Source organism: Pantherophis guttatus, chromosome 1 (assembly GCF_059756535.1).
Source record: "Pantherophis guttatus breed Tessera chromosome 1, ASM5975653v1, whole genome shotgun sequence".
Lineage (NCBI taxonomy): Eukaryota > Metazoa > Chordata > Lepidosauria > Squamata > Colubridae > Pantherophis > Pantherophis guttatus.
This window is the reverse complement of record NC_142063.1, coordinates 271,630,530-271,657,685: the sequence shown is the minus strand read 5'-3', so window position 1 is coordinate 271,657,685 and position 27,156 is coordinate 271,630,530. Positions and strand designations below refer to the sequence as shown.

At 37.6% G+C, this 27,156-nt stretch overlaps 1 long non-coding RNA gene across 1 annotated transcript; it reads left to right on the top strand.

The window, feature by feature from the left end:
- Nucleotides 1-7,863: 7,863 nt before the first annotated feature.
- On the top strand, nucleotides 7,864-12,416 carry LOC132712124 (uncharacterized). The gene is made up of 2 exons (XR_009622820.1): nucleotides 7,864-8,039; nucleotides 12,210-12,416. It is a non-coding gene; the product is annotated as an uncharacterized LOC132712124 (long non-coding RNA).
- Nucleotides 12,417-27,156: the final 14,740 nt, after the last annotated feature.

The window sequence follows — 27,156 nt, the reverse complement described above, 5'->3', positions numbered from 1 at the left end:
TAGTTGGTCTCTTGAGTATGAAATCCATAGTGAATCACAGAGAATGATAAAAAACAAATGAACAAGTAAAAGTGTCATGAAAAAGAGACACTCTTTTGAGGCTCTTCATAGCTATAATATACATTTTGCATACATTTTCTATGTCATTTTTAACAAGAGGTGTATTTTTTGTGCATTTTCTATCAACTCTTGGCTGCTCTGCTTTCTAGTCCTTCATGCCCAATGGGCAACACTTTCCAATAGTAATCTCTTGTTGGAAGGCTTCTTATGAGATTTAGTTCATTGACTCATTTTATGTAAATACCAGCACACTTGTGTGATCAACTGCAGAGAAAGTAACTTTCCCAGAAAAAGCCAAAGAAATGTTTATGTGAACAAGTATGCATCAGATTATTGTAATTCCTACTATTATAAGGATATATGGTTATTCTACTTTCCTGAGGTTTTCCTTCCTTAAAAGAAGCCACAAAGAGAAATATGAAACCCTATATTTCACCTCCAAAGTCATTTTCTCTGTGCCTGACTGTAGAGTAACTATCACCCTCACTAGATGGCTTTCAAAATTATTGTAAATTGTAAAAAAATGTATTTATCTACATATATCTAAAGGAGATGGCAATAGCAGAGGAAATAGTATTTCCTTTAAGTTTATACATACATATATAAACACACACACACACACACACACACACACACACACAGGGAGAGGGGAAAGGAAGGAAGGAAGGAAGGAAGGAAGGAAGGAAGGAAGGAAGGGAGGGAGGGAGGGAGGGAGGAAGGAAGGAAGGAAGGAAGGAAGGAAGGAAGGAAGCAAACGGAAGTACAGCCAGGAGTGGACAAAGTGTTTTGCAGAGAGGTTGGTATTTTGTCTCCCAAACAAAGCTTTTTTCTTTTCAAAATTTCTCTTGTCATGTTATGTCCCACCCATTTCTTTATCCCTTTTTTTCCCAGTGGGGAGTATATAGAGAACTAAGATTCCACAGGAAAAGCAAAGAGACAATTTGGAGAGGAAGAACATTTTGCAGGAAAAAATTATATTCACCATCTTCTTACGCATCCTGGTTCCTAACTGCAGTTTCTTCTGCAGGAAACTAAATGCAACTTTGTTGATGGATTAGATCCATTTAAAATACGAGATTGAATTTCAGTAACATGAATATTACAAACTGCAATCATGTATGTTATTTTTTTTATCATACCCTAGCAGGCACAAGCTTCTATAAATATAATTTGTAAATTCATTCCATTCTGTTCAACTAATGTTAATGGATAGCAACCCAAACATGTCCTTGACACAGACAGAAATGCAGTATAGTAATTTCCTTTCATTGAACTTAAATTTGCATAGTCTAAAGAATTTTTTTTTAAAAAAAATTAAAACTGAAAACTCTTTGGATTTGGCTGAAATAAATGGTTTTCAGTAGCCTTTATATTTTATAGAAATTAATGAAGCTTATTTGGATTTGTCTCCATTTGTTAGAAACAACCTTTTCCTCAACATTTAACTGAGTTATTGAAGCTTCAGCTTTTTCCTCAGTATTGTGTGAGGATCCATTAATTATCTTCCTGTCTCCAATCCTGTCTCAAAAGAATAGGTTACCCCTCCTTCTTTTTAAATAAAATTGCAGATTTGCAATTTTCCAGCTCAGTGACTTGCTTGTGTTTAAATATATTCAGAGTCCACTGAAATGGTCCATCTTCTCCACAGCTAAGCATTATTGAGTAAGGTGTCTATGGGATTACAAAATACAGTATATGTGAATTACGTAGCAGCCAATAGATATTGGTTGGGCACAAAAGGCTGTATTAAATCATTAGGTAAGAATTAGAACCTCCATCACTATAGAGCTGACACCTGAAATGCCACAACAAAGTCCTCTGTCCTCTGGTTCAAGGAAGAGAAAATACCACATTTTTTTAAAAAAAAGGTTATATATGCCCTCTAGCAAATGACTCATCTGGTCAAGGAACCAAGAACAACATGAGTAATTATTTCAGAGTAGTTTCTTTATTGTTGTTTACCTATAGGCAGAAATCTTGCACTCTCCAAGATGGCTGCTGAATGGTAAGAGGCTTTTTTCTCTTTTGCCGACAATCTGCTGATTTTGCTGCCAAAGTTGGTTCTCTGCCAGTGGTGCTCCCTAAATTTGAATTAGAGCACTTAGGAATGATTCAACATGAGTTTTGGACAGCCTTGAACCATCTGGAAAGGAGAGTCTTGAAGATTCCAGTTCCCTTTGGGAGTGGTTGGAAAGTCCCTGGACGAATCCATCTTCCTCTTGGCAGATTGCTTTCTAAGCATGCTTGGGTTTTAACTTCACTTTTTGATTTTTCTGTTCCACTTTGCTTTTTATCTTTAAAAATTGACAGGTTGGTTGAATGATGATTTCTTTTAATCCCTGCTGGTCTTTAGCTGATCTTTTTTTCCCTCTGTTCCTTTTAATTTATGTTGTTGTTTTGAATAACTTCCATTTTCCCCATAAGGAAACTCATGTTTCAAAAATGGTGAAGTGCTTTCATTTGATTTGCATTAACATTGGACTCTCATCACAGAGTTTTTGCATTTGTTTGTATTTACAAAATATTTGTCGTTTGTTTCTTTTCATTTTTTCTTTTAATCTTGGATCGAAATATCCAGAAAATATCTTTCCTCTTTCTTTCTACTTCAGCATTCTTTGTTCCCTGATTAAGTTACACAGAGCAACAATGCATCAGATTACATACAAGCAAGGGTGACTGAAATCTGAGAAAAGACTTTTTGGTAACATGCAATCTTTAATTGATAGTTTTTTAAAAAAAAAATTGATGAGATGATAATGGCCGTGGAAAATATTCAGAGGCATATAGCTTTGAATAAGTTAGGTTCACAAAAGGAATCTGATTTGAAAGGTGCAGATCAAAGAGATGAAGAACTAACTGAGCTGATTGCCTACTTTGAAGTTCAAGTCTGTATTCTTTTACAACACTAGAAGCCTGCCTGAATGGAGAAGTGACAAGGAGGACTGAGATAGGTTGGAGAATGGACTTATTACACTTCACTGGCAACTATTTCTATTTGGACTTTGTTGGGAAGGAAGACTGACTATAGAGACTGAATTTATTATATTCAATTAGACAACAATGGATAAGAGATGGCATTAAGAAACAAAAGTGAATATTTAATCCAGGATGGATTACTCTTAATTCTTGAGACAATTTGGGATAGATAAGATGCCATAGTAAATTTTCTATGAGTTGATTACAATAATAGTTTGTTAACAGGGTTTTCAAACTTTAACCTTGTCTTTTTTATTATTATTGATTTTCCTGTTAACTATTTTGTCATTAACACAGTGTATAGAATACAAGTCAATAATTTGCAAATAGATTTAGTAGTTTAAAAATGTTGGGAGGTCCTGTTTCACAAAGGGTGGGAACACATGTTGTAGTAATATATTAGTCAGTATTCAGCTAAGCGGGATAATATGTGCATATGTGTTTTCTTTTCAATGCACTTTTTAAAACGTCTTGATTGTTTTGTGTTTTTCTGGCGGTTTTTTTTAATTTTGTATTTTGATTTTCTTTTGAGTAAAATAAAAGTAGAAAATTTTAAAAAAATCTTGCCCAGACTAAAGCAACTATTTTCATAACTATTAGGTCAGGGGTAGGTTCTACTTACCTTTACTACCAGTTCACATTGTGCCCGCATGCGATCACTTCTGATGACATCCGGGTCAGTGGGTGGAGCCTCCTGCTGGTTTTACTACCGGTTCTTGTGAACCTGTCTGAACCGGGGGGCAACCCACCACTGTATTAGATACACCCTGTGAACTACTGGGTGGGTCTGCCTTTGTTCTCTTCCAGCATACCAAAGATTCCAAACTGTCTTTTTGCCCTCTGTGTAAGAGCCCCTCCCTCCTGTGACTCCAGACTACATTCTACTCACAGATTATAATCATCTGACTTGGTGAATGCCAGAAGTAGCCAATGGCTACTTTTCCCATCTAGTTTAGACTATAGTTTCTACAATCTTTTACCATTGGCCAGTCTTGATGGAGAATATCAGGTAATTTACTTCTAGATTAAGCACAGAGGACTTGGTTCTGGTTCAGAACTGACTGCCCTTCATAGGGTAATGAGAATTGATCATATTACTCCCCTTGCCACTTCATATTGATATAGTTTTCTAAAATAAAATTAAATCTTAATTATTCTGTGACCATGCTGCCCTAAGATAGAAAGCAGGACATGAGCATGGTTTAAGATAGGAGCATAATCTGCCAATTTCTGCCTCTCAGCTCAATCTACCTCACAGTTATGGGTGTAGAGAAAACAGGAAGAGGAAGGAATATTAGGCATGTTGAGTTATTTAACCCTGAGTTATTTATTTTTAAAAAAATAAAGGTGGGATAAAAAAGCTTTAAACAAACCATCTGATTTATCTCTCCCTTACTTAATATTAAGAAAAAAAATTAAACATAAAACATATAAAGAATGGTTGCTGGAACTGGATATGTCTAGTGTTATGAAAAGAAGGACTAGGGATGACATGATAGCAGTGTTCTGATATCTCAGGGGCTGCCACAAAGAAGAGGGGGTCAAGCAATTCTCCAAAGCACCTGAGGGTAGGACAAGAAGCAATGGGTGGAAACTAATCAAGGAGAGAAGCAACCTAGAATTAAGGAGAAATTTCCTGACAGTTCGAACAATTAATCAGTGGAACAACTTACCTCCAGAAGTTGTAAATGCTCCAACACTGGAAGTTTTTAAGAAGAGATTAGATAACCATTTGTCTGAAGTGGTGTAAGGTTTCCTGCCTAAGCAGGGGGTTGAAGACCTCCAAGGTCCCTTCCAACTCTGTTAAATTATAATTATAATTCCAAAGAGTAAGAACAGTTCAACAGTGGAACCAATTGTTTAGACAATTAGATGTGTTCAAGCAAAACAGGAGAATTTTACACAGAATAATTGTGAATATTTTAAATTGTACTTCTGCACAAAACAGGAAATACACCCTTAATGGCCATTTCTAACTCTATGATTCTTTTTTTGGTAAGCTTGTCCATACTTAAAAATAGTTGCAGCAGTTCATAGTTCCCTAATGTGTATCCATGAAAGGTCGAGTTAAATAAGATTAAATAAGCCTCTTCTAAATCATGTTCTTGATATTGATCATATTTCTTTTGCTCAAAAAGGAGCTGCAGGGACATGAAACATGCCATGGGGAGGATGTGAGGCCCTTTCCCCTTTGCAATTTTCAGCTGAAAACTATCTCCATTGTTGCTATTTTTTGCCTTTCTAGTTCAAGAAAATTGCATGTATACAATACAGAGCTAGCAAGAAAAGAATTTCAGGAAGAAAAAATTAAACTGTATCCTGTTCTACAGAAAGTTCAGTGTAGTTGCTTTGAACTGTTTTTGTAGAAATAATAATTATAGGGAATCCCAATGATGAGATTTAAGCAAATATTTAAGTCACATTAATGTCACTTTAATAACCAAATCCTTGGTTGCAATTGCTTCCATGTTTCACTTCTGTTTTATTTTGTGCATATCTAGTATCATGACTTCAACTGCAACTTTTAGAAAAGTTGTGAATTGAAAAAAAATGTGTACATGAATTGAAAAGATGTTTCATTTTGAGGTTGGGGCGAAAAGTTCAACTTAAGATAGTCTTTTCCAACATTTCTAGCTGGCTGTGTTTGGATGGAAAGAAATCTTGAATATCCCTTGCTCCAACAGAAGACAATTTGAAATATTTCAAGGGCTTCAGCCATAGAGTCAAGACTGGAAATTTGGGACAAACTCATTAATCCCTTGGGGGTTTTTTTATCCCAGGCCACAAGAGTTAAGTATTCATGTTGACAGCTATTGATATCAGCATACATAAATATTAGCCAAAGTTATTATTTTAAAATATTTTTGGGGGAAAAAAAGAGGGGGAAAAAGAGGAAAACAATGAGAACAGCAATCTAATCTCACCCAATGAAAAAGATAAAATTGTATAAATTATATTTTTAATTAGAGAAGTCCTCTGGATATGAAGGAAGTTTCTTAGTCATTTAAATAAATTCTACACAACATTGCAAGTGACCTTAACATCCTTTTAAGTAGCACAATTCCTAGCCTGAAAATAAATAAGCTAGGCATCAAGATAAAAATTATTCTTCCATTCCCAAGACATATTTTAATGTTTGTTGCCTTGTTTTAGTAGGCACATAACATCACTACCTGTTCAGCAAAGCTGAATAAGTTTTTTTATGTGGTTGTTGTTCTTTATTTTATTTTTGTTTTGTTTGACAAACTTCCTGCCAGGCCAGGTACCAGTAACAAATATCTTGAATCCCAAGATGATATAATACAGACTAAAGATCCAGCAAACAGATCAACATAAGCCAAGCAGAATATCAATGCCAACAAGGTCAAAAAACATGCACACCAAAGCTGAAGAAAGCAATCAAAATCACACTGAACCAATAGGATGTGTGTTTACAAAACACAAGTACAGTCATCTTTTCATTACTTTCTTGTAAAATAAGGTGTAGGCAATACACTTCAACCCAACCCTGTAAACCTGAAGCTCCCCATAGCAAATAAGGGGAAATCCTTTTCCTCCTCCTTTGCCAAGTGTTTTCCTTTTACTTATCCAGCTCAATCACCATTTCCATTCAAAATTAACAGCAGCTGAAACAAGTTTCTCACTGCTGTTGTCCTGACTAGGCTACAAACTTTAGGGTGGGATGGGGGGAACCAGTTACAAGCCATAATACAACAACTCAATAGCAACCATAAAATCTTAGAATATGTGAAACAGCATCAGTAGAAATAGTCATGTTTTATTCTATATATACTATATATAATCATTCTATACACCAACCTTAAAGCATGCATGTTCTGTTTTGTACATAGAAACTGAGAAAGGCTGTTCTAGACATCAATCAATCAATCAATCTGAAAAACAACAGCTGTCCTCCTACATGATCTCTTCCACTTATCTCTTTTACTACTATTCTTAAAAGTGGTATTATTTTCCCCCCCACATCAATCCCCAATTTGAAATTAACATTTTTATTTCTCTTTATATTATTCTAAAGTATTCATTTCCAATTAGGTAGTATGTGATGGTACCCCAGCCAACAGTTTTCAAAGAATAGCTCTATTAGCTTTCTGAGTAATAGCCAGTCTATGTAAGATCTGCCAATCACCTTTGCTATCTCCCTATTTCAGTAAAGAGTTCAATTTTACAGTAATCTTCATTTCAGAATAATGACAAAACTCTCATTAATTTGGTGGCTTTTAAATTTTAATTGGAAGAAGTTGAAAACAAATGCCTATGTTCCTGAAATCATTTTTAACATTCCTGTGCAATAGCCCTTTTCTTGAATTCTTTACAAATATTAGGGGATTTAAGGCGTAGAGAAGTAACATTTTGCAAAACCTATCAAAAAAAGAGTTTTATCTGAAGCAGATGGTACAAAATAGAACATAGGTTTTGTTTCAAACTCAAAACCCACATTGTGTGCCTCAGACATCTTGCTGAAATATTCAAGATCAGCTGAAGTTCTATAGAACTAAACCTATAATATTTTGGATTCAAAAATCCAGGATCATCTTATCGAATAGAACAGGGGTGTCAAACTCAATTTTGTTGAGGGCTGCATCAGGGCTGTGGTTGACCTCGGGGGGGGTGAGGCGTGTGGACATGACTGATTGGGTGGGCATGGCCAACTAGGTGGGCACGGCTGACTGGGAGGGCATGGCAGACTGGACAGGCATGGCTGACTGGATGGGTGTGGCCAACTGAGTGGGTGTGGCCAAGTGGGTAGGCATGGCCAGCTTGACACCACTCCCCAAACTGCTGACATGTTTCCTCTTTGCACTAGGTAGACTGGGCTGAAGCCATGCTGGCCCAATGTTTCCTCTTTGCACTGGATAGACCAGGCCGAAGCGACACAGGTAGACCGGACTGAAGTGATGTGGGCCAGACAGAATGGCCCTGCGAGCCAGATCCAACCACATCATGGGCCTTGAGTTTGACACCCCTGGAATAGAACAAAGCAGGTATATATCATCCATTTTCTCGTTTTCTATTTCACAACCTATACTGTAAGACAGTGCATTCTCTTCCCTGCCTCCCTTTGGTTACCACTGCTATCCCTTGGTTTCAAGCATGACATATCAATCTACCCTCAATCTTTCAAGTGCCTTTGTTTTCCTCTCCCATCTTAAGGATGATAGGAAAGAGCTGATATGTCTCATCCTTGAAGCTGAGGGCAGAGACAGTGGCATCTTTTTTTCTTTTTTTTTATTTATATGCCGCCCTTCTCCGGAGACTCAGGGCGGTTTACAATGTGCTCAGCATCTAAGGAATGTTAGGGAAAGGCAGATGCTGGGAAGATTGGGGTGGACAAATGGGCTACCCCATCTATTGCTTCTTTCCCACTCTATCCCCATTCATAAAGCACTCTGCCCAAAACACATGTTTTGATCCCATGTCTGGACCAAATATGTATTTCATTTCTGACCACAAATGACTAGCAATTGAATGTTTTGCTTATTCCCAGCCTGAAATAATGCTTTCCAGTGTAAGAATTAATTTTCCTGCCTTCATGCAACTCACATCTATATCTAAACATAACATATATTTGAGCATTAATAATTAAACAAACCCCTTTGCACCAACATTTTAAGCCAAAATGCAGTGCCTAGACCTGTCATAACTGTGAGTCACATTAAAATGAAAATGAAATAATTTGCATAGTAATTGTGAAACAGAAGCACTTTTTTTTAAAAAAAAGAGTGAATCCGAATTTCTCGCTTTGATTTCCTTTAGCATATTTTGCTACTTTTTTCAATCCAAGTGAAAATAGAGCAAAACTACACAAAGAGTCCCTATTGCTGTCTGTTCATTTACCAACAAGATAATGCTCCAAAAGTAGAAGAAACCAAATTTGATGGAGGAGAAATAAGACAAGAGGAGAGGAGAGGAGAGGAGAGGAGAGGAGAGGAGAGGAATCCAAAAGATACAAAACAACTATCTAATGACTAATTTAGAAAAATCTTTCAGCTTAGTTGGGAAAGTCATGCTGATGTAGATCCATTTGGATAACAGTAGTCAAACTTTGATTCAACAAGCCTACTGTTGGATTGTATACAATTGCATTCTGTGGTTATTCTGTCCATTAGGGACAAATCAGTGGTGGGTTTCAAAATTTTTTTACTACCGGTTCTGTGGGCGTGGCTTGGTGGGCGTGGCAGGGGAAGGATAGTGTAAAATCTCTATTCTCTCCCCAATCCAGGGGAAGGTTACTGCAAAATCCCCATTTCCTCCTGATCAGCTGGGACTCGGGAGGCAGAGAATAGATGGGGGCAGGGCCAGTCAGAGGTGATATTTACTGGTTCTCCGAACTATTCAAAATTTCTGCTACTGGTTCTCCAGAACTGGTCAGAACCTGCTGAAACCCATCTCTGGGACAAATATTGTAAGAAAGAAGAGAATAGGTTCTGTTTTTTTCTCCCTAGTTCAGGCAAGGACTTTATAACAACTGCAGAAAACTATTCAACCTCAATTTAAAGTCCCCTTCCCCCACCTGTTGAGCAGCTTTTACTATTAGGACATCTCTTTTAATGTCTAATGAATGAATTCTGCTTGCTTGCCATTGTTGCCATTTTCATTCTAGTCCCATCCTTTAATTTGGGTTGGAGATGTTTTAACTTTCTTTCTGCCCATAGGCAGAATTGCAAACAGACATTTACTAATAACAATTAAACATCTAAGATATTTTCAAAGTACTTTACCCCATAATCATTACCATCAAAAGTACTATTAGTATTAATGGCAGTAATTTATAACTAGCTCTTTAGGCATTTTTCCATGGTGTGCAGTGCAGCTTTCATATTGTCTTCACCCAAACACTGCAGACCGAATCACAACAGCAGGGATTTAATTCTGTGTCTTGTGCCAGTCCAACACACTGATCCACTAAAAACACAGCAGGAACTGTCACATCAATAATGTCTGTGGATGGCTGAATCTGACCATTTTGGTATTAGTGTGTTTTTGTTTTCCCAGATCTAACTTCATTGGAATCTGCTTCCAGATCAGCTGGTGCTACTGGGGAAGAATCTGCAGGGGGGAAAAAACAGCATGCACTTTTCTCCTACTATGTTTATTGCCAGCTATTTTTGCAAATATTTTTTTTTTGACAGCCTAGTATGTCTTTGTATTTTGCTGATATATACATTTGTGTGGGTGCTTTTTTCCAACTACTCACATAAACACTATATATAAAGGAGGATCACTGAAAGTGAGTTGGGTATCCATATAACTTTTCTTAATAAATAAATAAATAAAATAAATCAAGAGAGAAACTGAATAAATAGCCTAATTTGTGAACATTTTTCAAAATGCAAAACACATGGAAAAATCCTGAAATAATGTAGATTACTGTGCACAAAATCAATACTCGGAGGTACAAATATAATAACTTGCTTGGGAAAAATGTAATAAATGATATACCTTTGAAATATTAAGTGAATCTGTCACTTATTGATTCAAGATATAATACAACGCTCATCCAAAGTACCCAGGCTGAGTTGCACATTTTCATGCCTTAAAACACACAAACAAAAACTCACCCCAATTTTGACAAGAAGCAATATTTTTCAGATGCTCTAAAGGCACACATATAGGAATACAGAATAATAGAGTTGGAAGGGACCTTGGAAGCCTTCTAGCAACCCCCTGCTCAAGCAGGAAACCCTATACTATTTCTGACAAATAGTTAGAATCCAATCTCTTCTTTAAAGTGTCCAGTGATGGAGCATTCTCAACTTCTGAAGGCAAGCCATTCCATTGATTAATTGTTCTCACTGTTAGGAAATTTTTCCTTAGTTCTAAATTGCTTCTCTCTTTGATTAGTTTCCATCCATTGTTTCTTATCTTGCCTTCTGGTGCTTTGGAAAATAGGTTGATCCCCACTTCTTTGTGGCAGTCGTCATATATTGGAACACTGCTATTGTGTTACTCCTAGTACTTCTTTTCTCTAGACTATCCATACCCTATTGCTGCAACTGTTCTTCATATGGTTTAGTCTCCAGACCCCTAATCATCTTTGTTGCTCTTCTCTGCACTTTTTCCAAAGTCTCAATATCTTTTTTAATACTTTGGTGACCAAAACTAGATGCAGTATTCCAGATGTGGTCTTAGCAAGATTTTATAAAGCGGTACCAGTGGTGAAATCCAACAGGTTCTGACAGGTTCTGGAGAACCAGTAGTGGAAATTTTGAGTTGTTCAGAGAACTGGCAAATACCACCTCTGGCTGGCCCCAGAGTGGGATGGGAATGGAGATTTTGCAATATCCTTCCCCCAGGAGTGGGGAGGGAATGAGGATTTTGCAATATCCTTCCCCTGGAGTGGAGTGGGAATGGAGATTTTGCAGTATCCTTCCCCTGCCACGCCCACCAAGCCACACCCACCAAGCCACACCACGCCCACCAAGCCATGCCTACAGAACCAGTAGTAAAAAAATTTGGATTTCACCACTGAGCGGTACTAATACTTCTCGTGATCAGAAAGTGTTCTGATGTTTGTTATGTAATGTTTGACTTAAAATGCACAATGAGCAAAAGAAAATCTTCAGCATGTATTTAGCAGCTTGAAAGGGAAAAAAAGAGAAAGTGAATAAACTATGGTCAAAGTTAACTACCCAGAGTCATTTCAATATGAGATGGGTGGCAATTGAATTTAATAAATAAATAAAACAAATATTACCTCAAAGAACAACAAAAGTGGCACTGCTGCCACACCAGGTTGGATAAGCAATTATTATAAAAAATGCAAAAATATTTGCAAAAATAAGTACAGATAGAGAAGGGGTTTTCCATGTAGACTTTTTTTAATCCCTTTGAAATGGATGTTTTTCACATCACACATCAAATAAACCCAAAATTTTGGTGTAGAAGTAGTTGGAAATTTTCTGCATTTCTTACTTTGCCAACTGTCTACAAAAAATTACATGCCACTTTCTTTTTTCTTCTTTGTGAAGTGGAGCCCTGCATTATCCTAGAGATCCATTGAAGTTATGACTTTGTGATTCTGCTTTGTAGAAGATGGAAGGAAAATGCCTATTGCACATGCATGACTGTGTAATGAAATTATGCATCACTAAAGAAAAAAGCAAGTGGACGAGGCTGGGTAGAATTCATTTCATTTCTTTTTCTTTTTCCAGAATGCTCCATATGAAGGGCATGCAAAGCACTGGATGGAATTTATGATCTAGCTACAAAGGTCCTAGAATCCTCTGAAGATTAATTCATTTTAAGAATTGTATTGCACAATTCTTACAGGATGACTAATATTCAAGGTGGATAGCTGTCAACAAAATGCAATTGTTTTGTCTTATTTTTTTAAAAAATCATAAAAGTTATATCCAGTTTTCTCCTGTATATTTGACAAAGGATCTCCATCAAGAAAAAAATGGCAAATCACAGGTACTTCCAAATTTCCTTTGCCATGACATAACAAAATGAACAAAGTTTCCAGTTATACAGTTATAAGCCATACAATTGCAGTAGAAGCATTTCATACTTTCAAATAGCTGAAGGCACTAGGAGACCACTTAATATCCACGAGCTGGATTTACTCCATCTGCCATTTGAATTCTACTGAGAAACTGAGAGAATTGGTGAAGTTGTTGTACAACTAATGCCAGAGTAGAGAGAAAAGAAATGTGGTGTATAGGGTTCCATTATTTTCATTATAGAAAAAGCGCCTTTATCTGCTAAGGTGGCAGAAACATTGATGGAAAGTCCTTAATCTGAGAAATGGAAGAAGTGGTGATGAAGCCTTCAAATATTAGTAAGACAACAGGAGATGTTTCTCAGAGGAAGAGCACATGGCATTCAATTGGACCTAGATTCAATATCTGGCATTGCTAGACAAAACTGAAAAGATCCTGCTCCAGTTCCTGGGGAATTATGCCAAATAATCTTAACAGTTCTGAGAAGGTTGTACCAGTGATTATATAAGGCAACTATATATAAGGATAGATAGATAGATAGATAGATAGATAGATAGATAGATAGATAGATAGATGATAGATAGATAGATAGATAGATAGATAGATAGATAGATAGATATGTCATTTCCATGAAGTAGGCAGGATTCAAGCTAAATTTGACATAATTCTGTACTTCTGACTCAACACAATGCATTGAGGAAACCAAGAAGAATATGATGGTAATTGAAGGAAGATGTGGATTTTTTTTCCCATCAACACCTTGATTTCCCCTCTGAGTTTGTGACATACAAGTTACCAAAAGCAATATAATAAGTTATAGCTGAAGTAGGGAAGTGAAAACACACTTTACTGACATACTATAAGATTAATTGCATTGTTTGATAGAAACCTGGAGTTGGGAATTTGAACCAAAGCTGCCAAGTAAAATGATACCTGCTTTAGCTTCTTATGGATAACCGGATGTTCTATCACAACTACCAAAATCTTCTTACAGTGGAAATAATATTAGTACCACTTTATAAACCCTTAGTAAGACCACACCTGTAATACTGCATCCAGTTTTGGTCACCACATCACAAAAAAGAAGTTGAAACTTTGGAAAAAGTGCAGAGAAGAGCAACTAAAATGATAAAAGGCCTGGAGACTAGAACATATGAAAAATAGTTTCAGGATTTGGGTATAGCTAGTCTAGAGAAAAAAAGGACAAGGGGGTGACATGATAGCAGTATTCCAGTATTTGAAATGCTGCCACAAAGAGGAGGGGGTCAATTTATTTTCCAAAGCACCAGAGGGCAGGACAAGAAACAATGGATGGAAACTAATCAAGGAGAGACACAACGTGGAATTAAGGAGAAACTTCCTTACAGTGAGGACAATTAACCAGAGCTTGCCTTCAGAAGTTGTGGGTGCTTCATCACTGGGGGTGGGGGTTTAAGAAGAGACTGGATAGCCACTTGTCTGAAACAGTTTAGTGTCTCCTGCTTGAATACCTGGTTGGACTAGAAGACCTCCAAGGTCCCTCCCTATTCCATTCTAAATTGAAAATTGAATTGAATTCATTTTCAAGCTTTTATAGAGATTTACTAGAGAGGCTGAGATTTTGTCCCTCCCTCAAATTACGAAAATATGTTGCCTATTTTTTTTTTAAAAAGTCCATAAATTAAGTTAAAACATTCTCAACCTCCCACCCCTCAAATCTCCTTTTCCCTCTTTAGTTACTGTGAGAGTAATGGATTTAAATTACAGGAAACATGAATTGTGCTTAGTTTTTTTTTTCCTCCCTGCACTGCTAAATGGCTCACTGCTCCTTCCCTCTCTATAGGCAGCCTTTTTTGATGGATGCAAGTTAAATTTTGTGCCTCTCAAGAGGAAGCAGGCACTTTCATTCAGCTGGGCAGCTGAAAGACAGGACTGGCTATAAAATCATCACTCACACAAGTCAGTTACAGAAGTCCTAAGTATATTAGCAGAAGAGTAAATGGAGATAGATTGCTGCTGTTTCTGCTTATGTTCTTTCTTGTCTATATTTATATCAAATGTCAGGCTAGTTAGATCATTGTCGCCCAGTGACAGAACAAGAGTACTTGAGAGTGAATTGTTTTTGAGGGGTCCAACTGTTTCCATAGACTGACTTGGTTTGCTTCACCAAAACTTAATTGATAATATTTCTCTCCAGTTAATATTTTATTCTCTGTTCTCCCTCCTTCCACTCCATCTTGGAATTGAGATACATCTTTACCTGGATCGGCAGTCCATTTTAAAGGATGTTATCTTCTCATGTTTGAGAGCTCAGAATCTGAAAGATGAATTTGTGTAAATGTCTGACATAGCCCTTTGGGACAGGTCCAGGGGTGAAATCCAACAGGTTCTGACAAATTCTGGAGACCCAGTAGCGGAAATTTTAAGTAGTTCGGAGAACTGGCAAATACCACCTCTGGCTGCCCCCAGAGTAGAGTGGGAATGGAGATTTTGCAATATCCTTCCCCCAGGAGTGGGGAGGGAATGGGGATTTTGCAATATTCTTCCCCTGGAGTGGTGTGGGAATGAAGATTTTGCAGTATCCTTTCCCTGCCACGCCCACCAAGCCACGCTCACCAAGCCACACAATGCCCACCAAGCCACTCCCACAGAACCGGTAGTAAAAAAAAATTCGATTTCACCACTGGACGGGTCCTCTGAGTGCTATCAAATAAAAAGCATGGGATGGATTTGTTTTGATGAAGTTGTATCACACTAAGATCTGCCTGCTTTTAGCAGAAAAATTTATTTCTGTTAAAATGTATTCATCAAACAGCTGATTGTGTATTCAATGTATTCAACGATGTAATCTATACATTAATTTAAGAACAACTGAGAAATATTGGTTCACCTTTGTTCAGAAAGCTCTACAGAATAGACGTTTGAAATTGGGTGGGTTTTTTTATTCTTAAAGAGAAACCAGACATGAATTTTGATGTATAAAGTCCTTTTTGACTTGGTTCCTAAACACTTAATCTATCTCAGGTCGAATCAACCCAGTATTTCAACTGAGGGAGCCTGTTGAGATTTCCATCCTGAAATGAGATAAGAGGTGTATGAGAAAGAATATGTGGTTTCTTTTTCCATGCTGCTATGTCATGGAATATTATCTCTCCTGATAATTTCTTGGGGAGTGATGAAGATGAAGAGAGAGATACTTTTATGGGATGCTGGGTTTTAGTGGGATGTATATATGTTAACTTTTTATTATATTGTTAACTGCTGGGGGGGGAGTTGGTGAGATATTTGTGTGTCTGAGTGTCTATGTGTGTGAAAAATAGAAGTATAATCTTTATAGTAAAGATAACTAATTGGATCCAAAATCTTCTCACATGTTTCCCAACAAAATCATTGATTCCAAGTTTTTTTAAAAAAAACTCCCTATTTTTAGGCTTTGAGCAGAGCCATCTTTATATATATGTATACATATATATATATGTATGTATGTACAGTTTGTATGTATGTATGTATCATGGGTGAAATCCAGCAGGTTCTGACAGGTTCTGGAGAATCGATAGCGGAAATTTTGAGTAGTTTGGAGAACCGGCAAATGCCACCTCTGGCTGGCCCCAGAGTGGGGTGGGAATGGAGATTTTGCAATATCCTTCCCCCCAGGAGTGAGGAGGGAATGGGGATTTTGCAGTATCCTTCCCCTGCCATGCCCACCAAGCCACGCCCACAGAACCGGTAGTAAAAAAAAATGGATTTCACCACTGGTATGTATGTATGTATGTATGTATGTATGTATGTATGTATCTTGTCTTACTGGAAGTAAATAACATGAGGAAAGTCTATTGAATCATAGAGTGGCAACTGACACCCTCTCCACTCCAAACTTCAGCAACTCTTTACAAAGACATTTGATTCAAATACCTGTACTCTAGAACTTAAATTATTGCAGTAGACACAATAGGTGATCCATCCAAACTAAGACTCCTGAATATATGAGTAAACATGGTAAGATTACATACCCTTAGTCTGAAGGATAATACCTGGCATTCCTTATATACATGAACACTCATCTTTTTGAATAATCCATCCTAATTTTTTTCTACCTGCCATACTGATTGCTGCAATGCTTTTCAAGTAATTCAAAAAGGTAGAAGCACAAATGTCCTTTTAGACTTGAATTTCTTTTCTTCCGTATCCTTATAAGTTAAAAAATGCACAGCATCAGAGTCACCATTTCTAACATGTGATACAAAAACCATTTTTAATATAAGCTGTGCCACTATTCAAATGCAACAATAAAAGAAAAAGGAAAGCTATAACAGACCTGTAAGCTCACAGAAAAAGCAAGTTTTAGCTCCTTGCCTGAAATTGGTTATAAATGGTGAAATGCTAATACCACAGACCTGGCTAGATTAGCAGAGTATCTCAAGAAGTGGGTAAGGCAGAGGTGGGTTTCAGCAGGTCCTGACCAGTTCTGGAGAAACAATAGTGGAAATTTTGAGTAGTTCGGAGAACCGGTAGTAAAAATTCTGACTGGCCCCGCCCCCATCTATTCTCTGCCTCCCAAGTCCCAGCTGATTGGGAGGAAATGGGGATTTTGCAGTAACTTTGTCCTGGAGTGGGATGGGAATTGAGATTTTACAGTATCCTTCCCCTGCCATGCCTACCAAGCCACACCCACCAAGCCACACCCACAGAACCGGTAGTAAAAAAAATTGAAACCCACCACTGGGGAAGGGGTAAGTTTTAATTAGATGTATTCAGTTCAGATGTTTTACAGAAGCTAAGAAAGAAACATGTAATAAATAATTTTCAAAAAGACTCTTTAGAGATCGGGAAAATAGGTTAGAAAGGGCTGAGAGAACACCCAGACAAACCCAGCTTATACTGAACAGATTCAACACTTTCTGTGCAGAAGCATAAGAAGCTCATCACATATTTTTTTACACTTGTTCAATTGCTGAGCAACATAACACAAAGCTGCTAAATTAGGCCTCTGCTCTTGATGATGACCCTGCACTTACTCTGCATAAACACTGTTTCTTCTTCAACCCAAAGTTCATAGGGATAACACTCAAGATTCTGCAAATTATTTTTGCAGTCAAGGCAGGAAAATCTTACAAGTAGCTTGCCTGGCAGTAAAATTACAATGATAATAAATCAAGAAGCAAACAACTTTCTGCCCTTCTGGAGATAACAGATTTAGGTGCTTGAGAGAGAAAGAAAAAAAAATAGATGCCAAGACAACATGTAAATAAAGTAATCTGGTAATAACTACTAGAAATTTATGAACCCTTAACTCCTTGTTCTTTTTTCCCCCCTGCAGAACGTATATCATATTTCTTCTAATGAAAGTATTTCTAAGTCGGTATGAAGACTCTATAGTAGGGGCTTCTGCCACCAATAGCCTCCCACCGGCCAGTTCGCTCCCACAGAGAGGGTCTCCTCAGGGTGCCATCAGCCATGTTATGTCGGCTGGTGACACCCAGGGGGAGGGCCTTCTCTGTGGGAGCCCCAGCCCTGTGGAATGAACTGCCCCCGGAAATGCGTAAGATCTCCGACCTCCGGGTATTTCGCTGTGCACTCAAGACCTTGTTGTTCCGCCAGGCCAGGCTATTAACATAATAATTTTAAATTGGGTGTTTTAAATTTCTGGGGTTTTAAATTGAGCCGAATTATTTAATAATTTTAAATAATTTTAATTGATGTTTGTCTTGTGCATTTAATAGGCTGTACACTGCCCTGAGTCCTTCGGGAGAAGGGCGGTATAGAAATAAATTATTATTATTATTATTATTATTATTATTATTATTATTATTATTACTATTACTATTACTATTACTATTACTATTATTATTCAAACTTGCTCAGGCCATTGAAAAGATTTTTTTTATTTATTTATTTCATCAAGCATGTATTAGATAACAGATATAAGTATAAACATAATTATGAATACTTGAAATGTTTTATTTACTTGAATACTTGAAATTTTAATGTTTTAATTTTTAATGTTTTTATATATGGTTTTTAAATGCATTGTAAGCCGCCTTGAGTCTTCGGAGAAAGACGGCATACAAGTTGAACAAATAAATAAATAAATAGATAGATACAATAAAGGGGAACATTAGGACAGGGATGGTAGGCATGCTGGTGCGCTTATGCACACCCCTTAAAGATCACTTAGGAATGGGGTGTCAACAGTAGACAGTCTAAGGTTAAAGTTTTGGGGGTTTGGGGAAGAAACCACAGAGTCAGGTACTCCATTCCAGGCATTGACAACTCTGTTTCTGAAGTCATATTTTCTGCAATCAAGTTTGGAGCGGTTTACCTTAAGTTTGTATCTATTGTGTGCTCATGTATTGTTGTGGTTGAAGCTGAAGAAGTCATTGACAGGTAGGACATTGTAGCAGATCATTTTATGTACTACGCTTAGGTCAAACCGAAGGCGGCATAGTTCTAAATTGTCTAAGCAAGATGAATCCAAAGGGAGGGAGGAAGAGAGAAAGAGACAAACCAAACTACCTGATCAAGAGACAGAGCACTAGTGATAGAAAACCAGCTACATTCAAGTGAACTTTTTTTTTTTTTGGTTGGCCCTTACTCTATCTAATAACTGGAAGAACAAAGTGGAGCTGTCAGAGCAGTCATGTTTGAAACCAACAAAGGGGAAGCCCAAGAGAATGCAGTTTAACAAAATGAGAGTTTTTGTTTGCAGCAGCTAGGGCTGAGCATCCTTGTTAAAGTTGGAACAGTTGCTCTGTGGTGTGTATATATTATGTAATAGTTTATGTACTATGTGGTTGAAAATATATGGGAAAATATATGAAAATTGTTCCTGGGAAAGGAACAATTAGGTTGGTTGAAGGAGAAACTGAGCAGGTTTCAAAACACCAAGGTTCTCGCTCCTTGAGTTCAGTTGTTACTGTTGTGTACAATTATTCTTATATGTATATCAATTGGTTGTAAATCTGCATAATTATTGTTTTAAAGCATGGAGTAAAGTAGAGTTGTTTCGTCTTAAAATTGGTTCTATGCAGGTTACAAAGTAAAGTTGTTTGTCTATAGCCAGAAACTGATTTTAGTGAACCCAAGGAAAGGAACATGCACTTTTGAATCTGTTGCTGGTTAACTATAGGCTTCGTTGAAAATTTTTGAGTAGAAATTGGATTAAAAAAAAACTGATAGGAGCCCTTCAGCTGGAGGGACAATTCCTCAAACTCCAGGAGTAATTGCTGTGGAAATAAAGAAAAAAAGACCATTCAAAAAGCTCCACAAATATATTCGTTTTGGATTGGCCACTGGTAAAGATCAAAATCCACGTATCTGAATATTGCATTGCAAATTGCAATTAAGAAAATCACAACTAAACCAATCTATTCTGAAATATGTATAGAGAAATATCTGTACATGCAGATTCCAAAAATGCATTTTCTTATGATAAAAAACTGTTTGCAAAAGAAGAAACCTACTAGGAAAGATACATACATAAGTATGAACATTAGGAGTATGACTGTAGATGTGCACAAAGATTCTTGAATGATTCCCCCCCCCCAACTTTGTAAATAGGCAGAAACAACCATTACTGTTAGAAAAATAAGAAAATAAAATTAAAATTGAACAAATCACCATTTATTTATTTTTAGTAGGCACAAATAATGGATCTGCAGTTTGAAATGGTATGATTCAGAATAGCGGTAATGTAGTATTTGTGAGTGTGAACACAAATGTTTTCAAAGATTGCTCAGTTATTTCTTCCCCACCCAACCTTTTAAATCACTGATTTCAGTTCGGATAATTTTTAGCCAGACTGCCTCTAATACAAGAGCTACTTTTATACTGTATGAGCTCTGAATGATTTTTGTCAGAGGCATCTGGATTGTGCTTGTTATCAGAGCTTGCTTCAAACTATTAGCAGCAGCCTATTTTCCATAAAGAGGAGAAAATAGCTCCTACTAGTATGATGAAGGGTTCAGCCAGACAACTGCATTCAAGTGCAATTCACCAGTCCTTCAGAGAGCGTCCAAAGTATATCAGCATAACATTTGCTGCTCCAACAATTGATCTCTTTTCTGCCTCAGTAATAAGGCTGGCAAGCTCTTAAATATTTGAGAAAAGTAATTCTTGGATTAATTTGGCTTTGTTTTTCCTGCTACAGAATGTCATCCACTGGTAGAAGGGTAAAAAAAATCTTATCCTTAATATGTGATGGAGCAAAGGTGGACAAGTTTAAGCAGGTAGTTTAGTCTGATGTGGTGGAACAGAGTCTGAATTCCCAGGAGGAGGAGCTGCATTGCGAAGAGCGAAGAGGCAATGAAGCATAGAATGTTTGGTAGGGAGGAAGAGGTTAAATATGGTTCCTCCCTAGCAATTGCAAAGAATTGTTTTACCATATTTTTCAGTGTATAAGACGCACTTTTTCCTCCCCAAAAGAGGGTGAAAATTTGGGTGTGTCTTATACACTTAATGTAGCCAAAAACAGAGGCACGGAGGTGGTGATGGTCTGTGGCAATCCCTGCAGCCTGGAACAGCTGATTGGGGATATTCCAGGAGGCCGATCCACCCACCAATCAGCTGCTCATGCTGAATCAGGCTGCAATAATGTGCTGAAGCTGACCTGGCTGTTTGCTATTTGCTGCAAGGACTGTCGGAGTTTGCAGCAGCATTCACATCCAGAAAGCATATACAAGTAACTGATTCAGCAGGATTCAATAACTTCTCTTTATATATAATATAACACATGAAGTAAATATACAATACCAAAAGCAGGTTTTCCACCGTGGTAGTAAATATAAGCAAAACACAAGCAGAGAGGAGTTTCAGTTTTAGTTTCAGAGATCAGCACAGCATGCAGCTTTAGAACAGTTGAGCTAAACCACACCCAGGCTCCTTGCTGTCTCCTTCCTTGTTACTCACACAGCAAGTACTGTTTCAGTTTCCAAACAGCTCTCAGCTCTCTCACACACTGACAAGACGCTAGTCAGATGAATACTGATGGATGCTAATAGGCAGAGGCAGATTTTCTTTCTTATTTTCCTCCCCAAAAACTAAGGTGCGTCTTATACTCTGGAGCATCTTATACTCCAAAAAATTTGTAGTTTGGCAAGATTTCTGTCTATAGGTGAGGAACAATAAAAAAATCTACTCAGAAGTAACTCCACATCACTTTCTTGGTTCTTGGGGGAGTGGGGGACTGACACGTGGCCACTTTTCAACTGACATGAGTCATATGTTGCTTGGTAGAAGTGTTCTATGCCCATGATTTGACAGTTGGGTTAATTATGCACACATATATAACAGCACTAAACCCATGCCCAGAAATTTCTCTTTCTTTGATGAATCTATTAAACATAACCTGGATCTTTTTCAGGTTTATTTTTAAGCCAAATGGTTCTGCTTTGTAGAGCTATTGTATATTTCTTTGTAGCTTTTCTGGGTCTTGTGTCTTGGTGGCTCAGTGGTTAGATTGCACTACTGCAGGCTATTTCTGCTGATTGCCGGTTGCCTATGATTTGGCAGTTCAAGTCCCACCGGCTCAAGATTGACTCAGCCTTCCATCCTTCCGAGGTTGGTAAAATGAGGACCCAAATTGTTGGGGGCAATATGCTGACTCTGTAAACTGCTTAGAGAGGGCTGTAAAGCACTGTAAAGCGGTATATAAATCTAACTGCTATTGCTATTGTGTAACATTATCTGCAAATCTTAAGTGATTGAAATAGGCGCCATTGATTTTTATTCCATCTTTTGCCCAGTCTAGTTTGCAGAATACTTCTTCAAGGCAGGCTGAGAAAAGAATAGGTTATATAGGCTAACTAGGTTTCAGCCTAGGGCCTCAAGATCAAGAGGAGCCTACATTCAAATTGTTAGCAAAATTAAAATTACACTTTCACTATAGGTGAAAGGGCCTCATAAGTGGAATAGCCTAGGGCCTCTTTTCATCTAAATCCGGCCCTGGTTATATTGTATTGCCTTGTCATACACCTCATTCTATGTTGATTTCCACTTTAAGATTATTAAGGCAAATTGTTGCCTTCTCAAGAAGAAACTGATGGCAGATGGACCAAGGCAGTCAGAGAATGGATCCCACTTGATAAAACACATTCACGAAAGAGACCTAAAACAAGATGGATCAATGACATTAGCATGTTTTGTGGGCCCAATTGGTAAAAGAAAGTTCAGGACTGTATTGGTTGAAAACATGCCTTCATCCTGAAGGCATGAAGGCAAGAGACCTTTATCCTGCAGTGCATAGAAAAATGGCTAAAATGATGATGGTGATGATGATGATGAATGGAACTGTTAAAGGCAGCCTCGAGCTTTTAAATGTCTATGGAGATTCTCAGTCATCCAAGTCATGGTTGTCCCAAAGGTACTTTTTTCAAGAGGTAACTGGACTTTCTGGTTTTTCTTTGAAGATGTTTCACTTCTTGGATGAGAAGCACAATATCTTCAAAGAAAAACCAGAAAGTCCAGTTGCCTCTTGAAAAAAGTACCTTTGGGACTGGAACTTTTAAGCTATGGCTGGAATATAAGATGAACATATCCTGAGGACAAATGATAAAAAAGCAGTTTTGAGACTATATTCACATCATTTTGAGGAGCTTGTAAGGAAGAGCCCAGAGAGATGGAGAGTTTTATTAAATTCCATGAAATTTTCCTTTTTAAGACAAAACAATGAAAAATTTGGAGGTAGGTATCATGGCATAAAATTTGGCCTTTGTAACATCCTGTATGGCAAAAGGAACTACTGTTACCACTACTACCACCATATCAATATTCTTTGTTGAAGTTTAAAAGGGTTTGCTACTTTGTGGTTTAGAGGACTATGGGAATTCAGTTGATGCCTTGGCAAATGTTGATGAACTAAACTATCAATTCAAGTCATACTATGGTTTTATTCTTACATGAAATAGTTTAACAAATCCAAGTTTAGGGTTTCATATGTTGAATGGAACCAGGCTCTGAGTATATTTTTCAAGCTACAAGTTCAATACAGTGAACAGTTTCAATGAAACTCAAGATGAAGTGAAGGCAGTAATAACGTTTGGAGCTGTATATAGTTGCAACATTAACTACCTAATGGAATAAAGCAGATGACTCCCATAATAGCTAAAGGCTATTAGGTTCTGAACTATCTGAAGTCTTGATTCAGAACAGCAGAGTGGCATAAACGCTGTGAGATTTTGGAATATCAACTATCAAATCTGTCTTCTGTCATCCATTTATATTCTGCCCTTCCCTTCGTATTACACATTGACAGGCTGGACTCAAGGCTATGAAATAACCTCTGGTTTTATTTACACCTTGACTGCAAATATAGTTCTAATGTCAGTCTAAGACTCAATCAGATGCTATAAAGAAAATAAACTACAGAGTAGAAGCTCTGGTTTCTAGTTTGTGTATTCATTCTTTACACTAAACTCTGTTGCTCATAGTGTAATGATAGCTGCCTCGTAAAGGAATGGAAACTCTGATTCAGGAAAATACTCAACAAATTTGATATTGGGCATATATATGAAAAAGTAGTGTGTGTATACACACACATGTATGTATAGGTATAGGTATGTATATATAAGGTGAAGACACACACACATATACATATCTTAGACCTTCCTTTGGTTCTGATTGATGTAAGAATGTTATATGTCAGAGTTGTATTCTTACTTCACAGCACAGTCATTTAAATCTACCTAATTCTTTAATCTGAGATTTCTAGCAAAGCTATCCCCCCTCCCGCCCACTTGCTACAACAGAGAGAAGGTATAACATTAAAAAAAAAAAACATTTCCAGGCTGATCCTTTGCATGTCGGCTAAGAAGAGTATCTTCTTGACCTCCTTTGTAAGGTTAAAAAAAGTGAAGATAGAAGCTGAAACCATGAGAACGAAGCTTGTCTATGTGTGCGTGAAGGGTTTGATTGTATGGTTGTGGCTGTCATCCTGACCTGTTTCAACCCCTCCTGTGAACAGTCTCTATGGACATCCCTGAAAGACATAGTTTATTTGAAGGCATCTCTGTAGTGTATTTTTCCTTCCTGTAAGAACCAATTTGTGTATTGAGTATTATTTGTGTATTGTGTACTATTATTTAGTACACAATTGTGTATTATTATGGCATATCACACTTGGACTAGCAGTATTAATATATATTCATAGTCCCTGTGTGATATGCCATACGCTAAATAATAATGTGCATTGAAAGATTGAGTTAACCTTATAAAGCAGGGGTGGATAGAATGGCATCCAAGGTCCTACTTGTAACTCCATAAACCTTTAAAAACAAGCAAACAAGCAAACAAAAAAAACAACCAAAAGCTGACTCTGATTGCAGAAAATCCATGGCACTGTTTCTCACTGTTTTACCAGGAATACATATAGACATTTGTAGCAACTGTCCTACAATATAATAGACTTAACATTATTTCAATTTAGCAATAGCTATAGCATTTAGTCTTATATACTGCTTTACAGTGCTTTACAACCCTCTCTAAGCAGTTTACAGAGTCAGCATATTGCCCCCAACAATCTGGGTCCTCATTTTACCTACCTTGGAAGGATGGAAGGCTGAGTCAACCTTCAGCCGGTGGGACTTGAACTGCCAAACTGCTGGCAATCAGCAGTCAGCAGAAGTAACCTGCAGTACTGCACTCTAACCACTGCACCACCATGGCTCACCACCACAGCTCATATAAAAGAGAATATGGTTATGCCTACTTAAAAACAATGACAAGGAAATTAAAAATAATGACAAGTTATTTCACCTTTAGCTGTGCACAGCTAAAGCACAACATCTCTCTTCTACTCATTAAAGCAGCTCTTCATTTTTTTTCAGGCTTTTCCATGTGAACATAAAAAAAGGTCCTTCTGCTGTAAAGAGTCAGCTGATTAATGTGCCTCATAAAAGCAATTTGCACCTGTGTTGCACAGAAGCGGTGGGGGGGACTCTGCTTGGATGAATAGCATAGATCTTCTGGGCTCGCTTGAGGCTGAAAACATTCCTTTTGAATCAGTTTCTGAAGCATGAATAGATTTATTTTCCCACCGGCCAGTTCGCTCCCACAGAGAGGGCCTCCTCAGGGTGCCATCGGCCAGACAATGTCGGCTGGCGACCCCTAGGGGGAGTGCCTTCTCTGTGGTGGCACCTGCCCTCTGGAACAACCTACCCCCAGAGATACGCACGATACCAGACCTCCGGACTTTTCGTCGGGCCCTGAAAACACATCTATTCCATCTAGCCGGGCTGGCTTGACCCCATCCTTACGGTTTTAAATTTATAATTGGTTTTAATTGGGTTATTTTAAATTGACGGCCAAAAGTATTTAATGTTTTTAAATTGTTTTTAAATTTTATATGTTGTGTTTTTACCGTGGCTGTTCACCGCCCTGAGTCCTGTTGGAGAAGGGCGGTATACAAATTAAATAAATAATAATAATAATAAATAATAATAATAATAATAATTTATATCCAGAACCCTGGATGGGATGGGATGGGATGGGATGGGATGGGGGTGGGGGATGGGCAGAAAATTCTGGTCTGGCATATACATTGCCCCACCCACTTTGCATTGTTTGTTTAAATACTGAAGTCCTTTTCCTTCTGCCAAAGGTTAATTGCAACCCCATGGTCACCAATTGTTGTCCTCTCCTTGTCCCTCTACTAATGGGAGAATTAAGCTGACTTTACATGGTGGCTGATTTTAAGTTCTAAAAGTAGCTGTGAAAAGACTGGACTTGTTTGTTGGTTCAATTAATCCACCAAGCAGGCTGCCTGCATCCAGAACTCCCTTAACCATAGATGAGACACTTGAAAGAGAATAATAACACACTTGATATACTCCCACCTTTGGTGACTCAGACTCTGCGACAGAATCTGTAAAAAGAGTTTTACTTGTGTGGGCCACACAGGCTGGTGCCAATACTTTGTCTAATAAAACTATTCTTTCCACAGTGTGAAGGATAATCTTTCAGGAAAAGATGACAAAAATCATCTCGTAAGCTTCCCCCACAGAGTAACTATCAGACAGAATATCAGTATCTGGGGGATTTATAGAAAGGCTTGCAAGATATATGTCTCGGTTCTTTATCTCATTCCTTCTCACCTTCACTCCTTAACATCAAATAGTGTCATTTTATGCAACCGCTAGCTGGTAGATTTGGGAGGGAGGGAGGGAGAGAGCCGGGAAGATGGCCTTGAAGCAGATATTCAGAAACTGTTAGTAAACAAAGAGGACAGCCTCTTTAAGGACAGAATTACTTAAATTCTTAAATTCTGACATTTGGGGTGACTTACTATAAAATAAGAAGTACGGGAGAAGTATAATCAGAGTTACATGTTTTTGTTATTATCATAGCCAACATATTATAGTTCTGGTATTTCTGTGGATTGTGTTTCCTCATCTGGTCTACCTGAAAGGGCTGAGTAGAAAGAGCTTGATGACTTTTAAATTAGGGTCAGCTTGATTGAAATCATTCTTTTGAAGCATCTGATAGCAATGTAGATGGGATACAAGTCTATGTCAAATGAGAGAATCAGGCATGTCAGAATACCTGTGGATTGTGAAAATACTGGTGTGTCTCTGTATAATGTATTCTTGAACAACAGGATACATACGTTTTTCTTTTATGACAGATAGGCAAAGCTCAAAATAAAAAAAATGCAAATAGCTCATTCATTCATAGTATGATTTTAAGA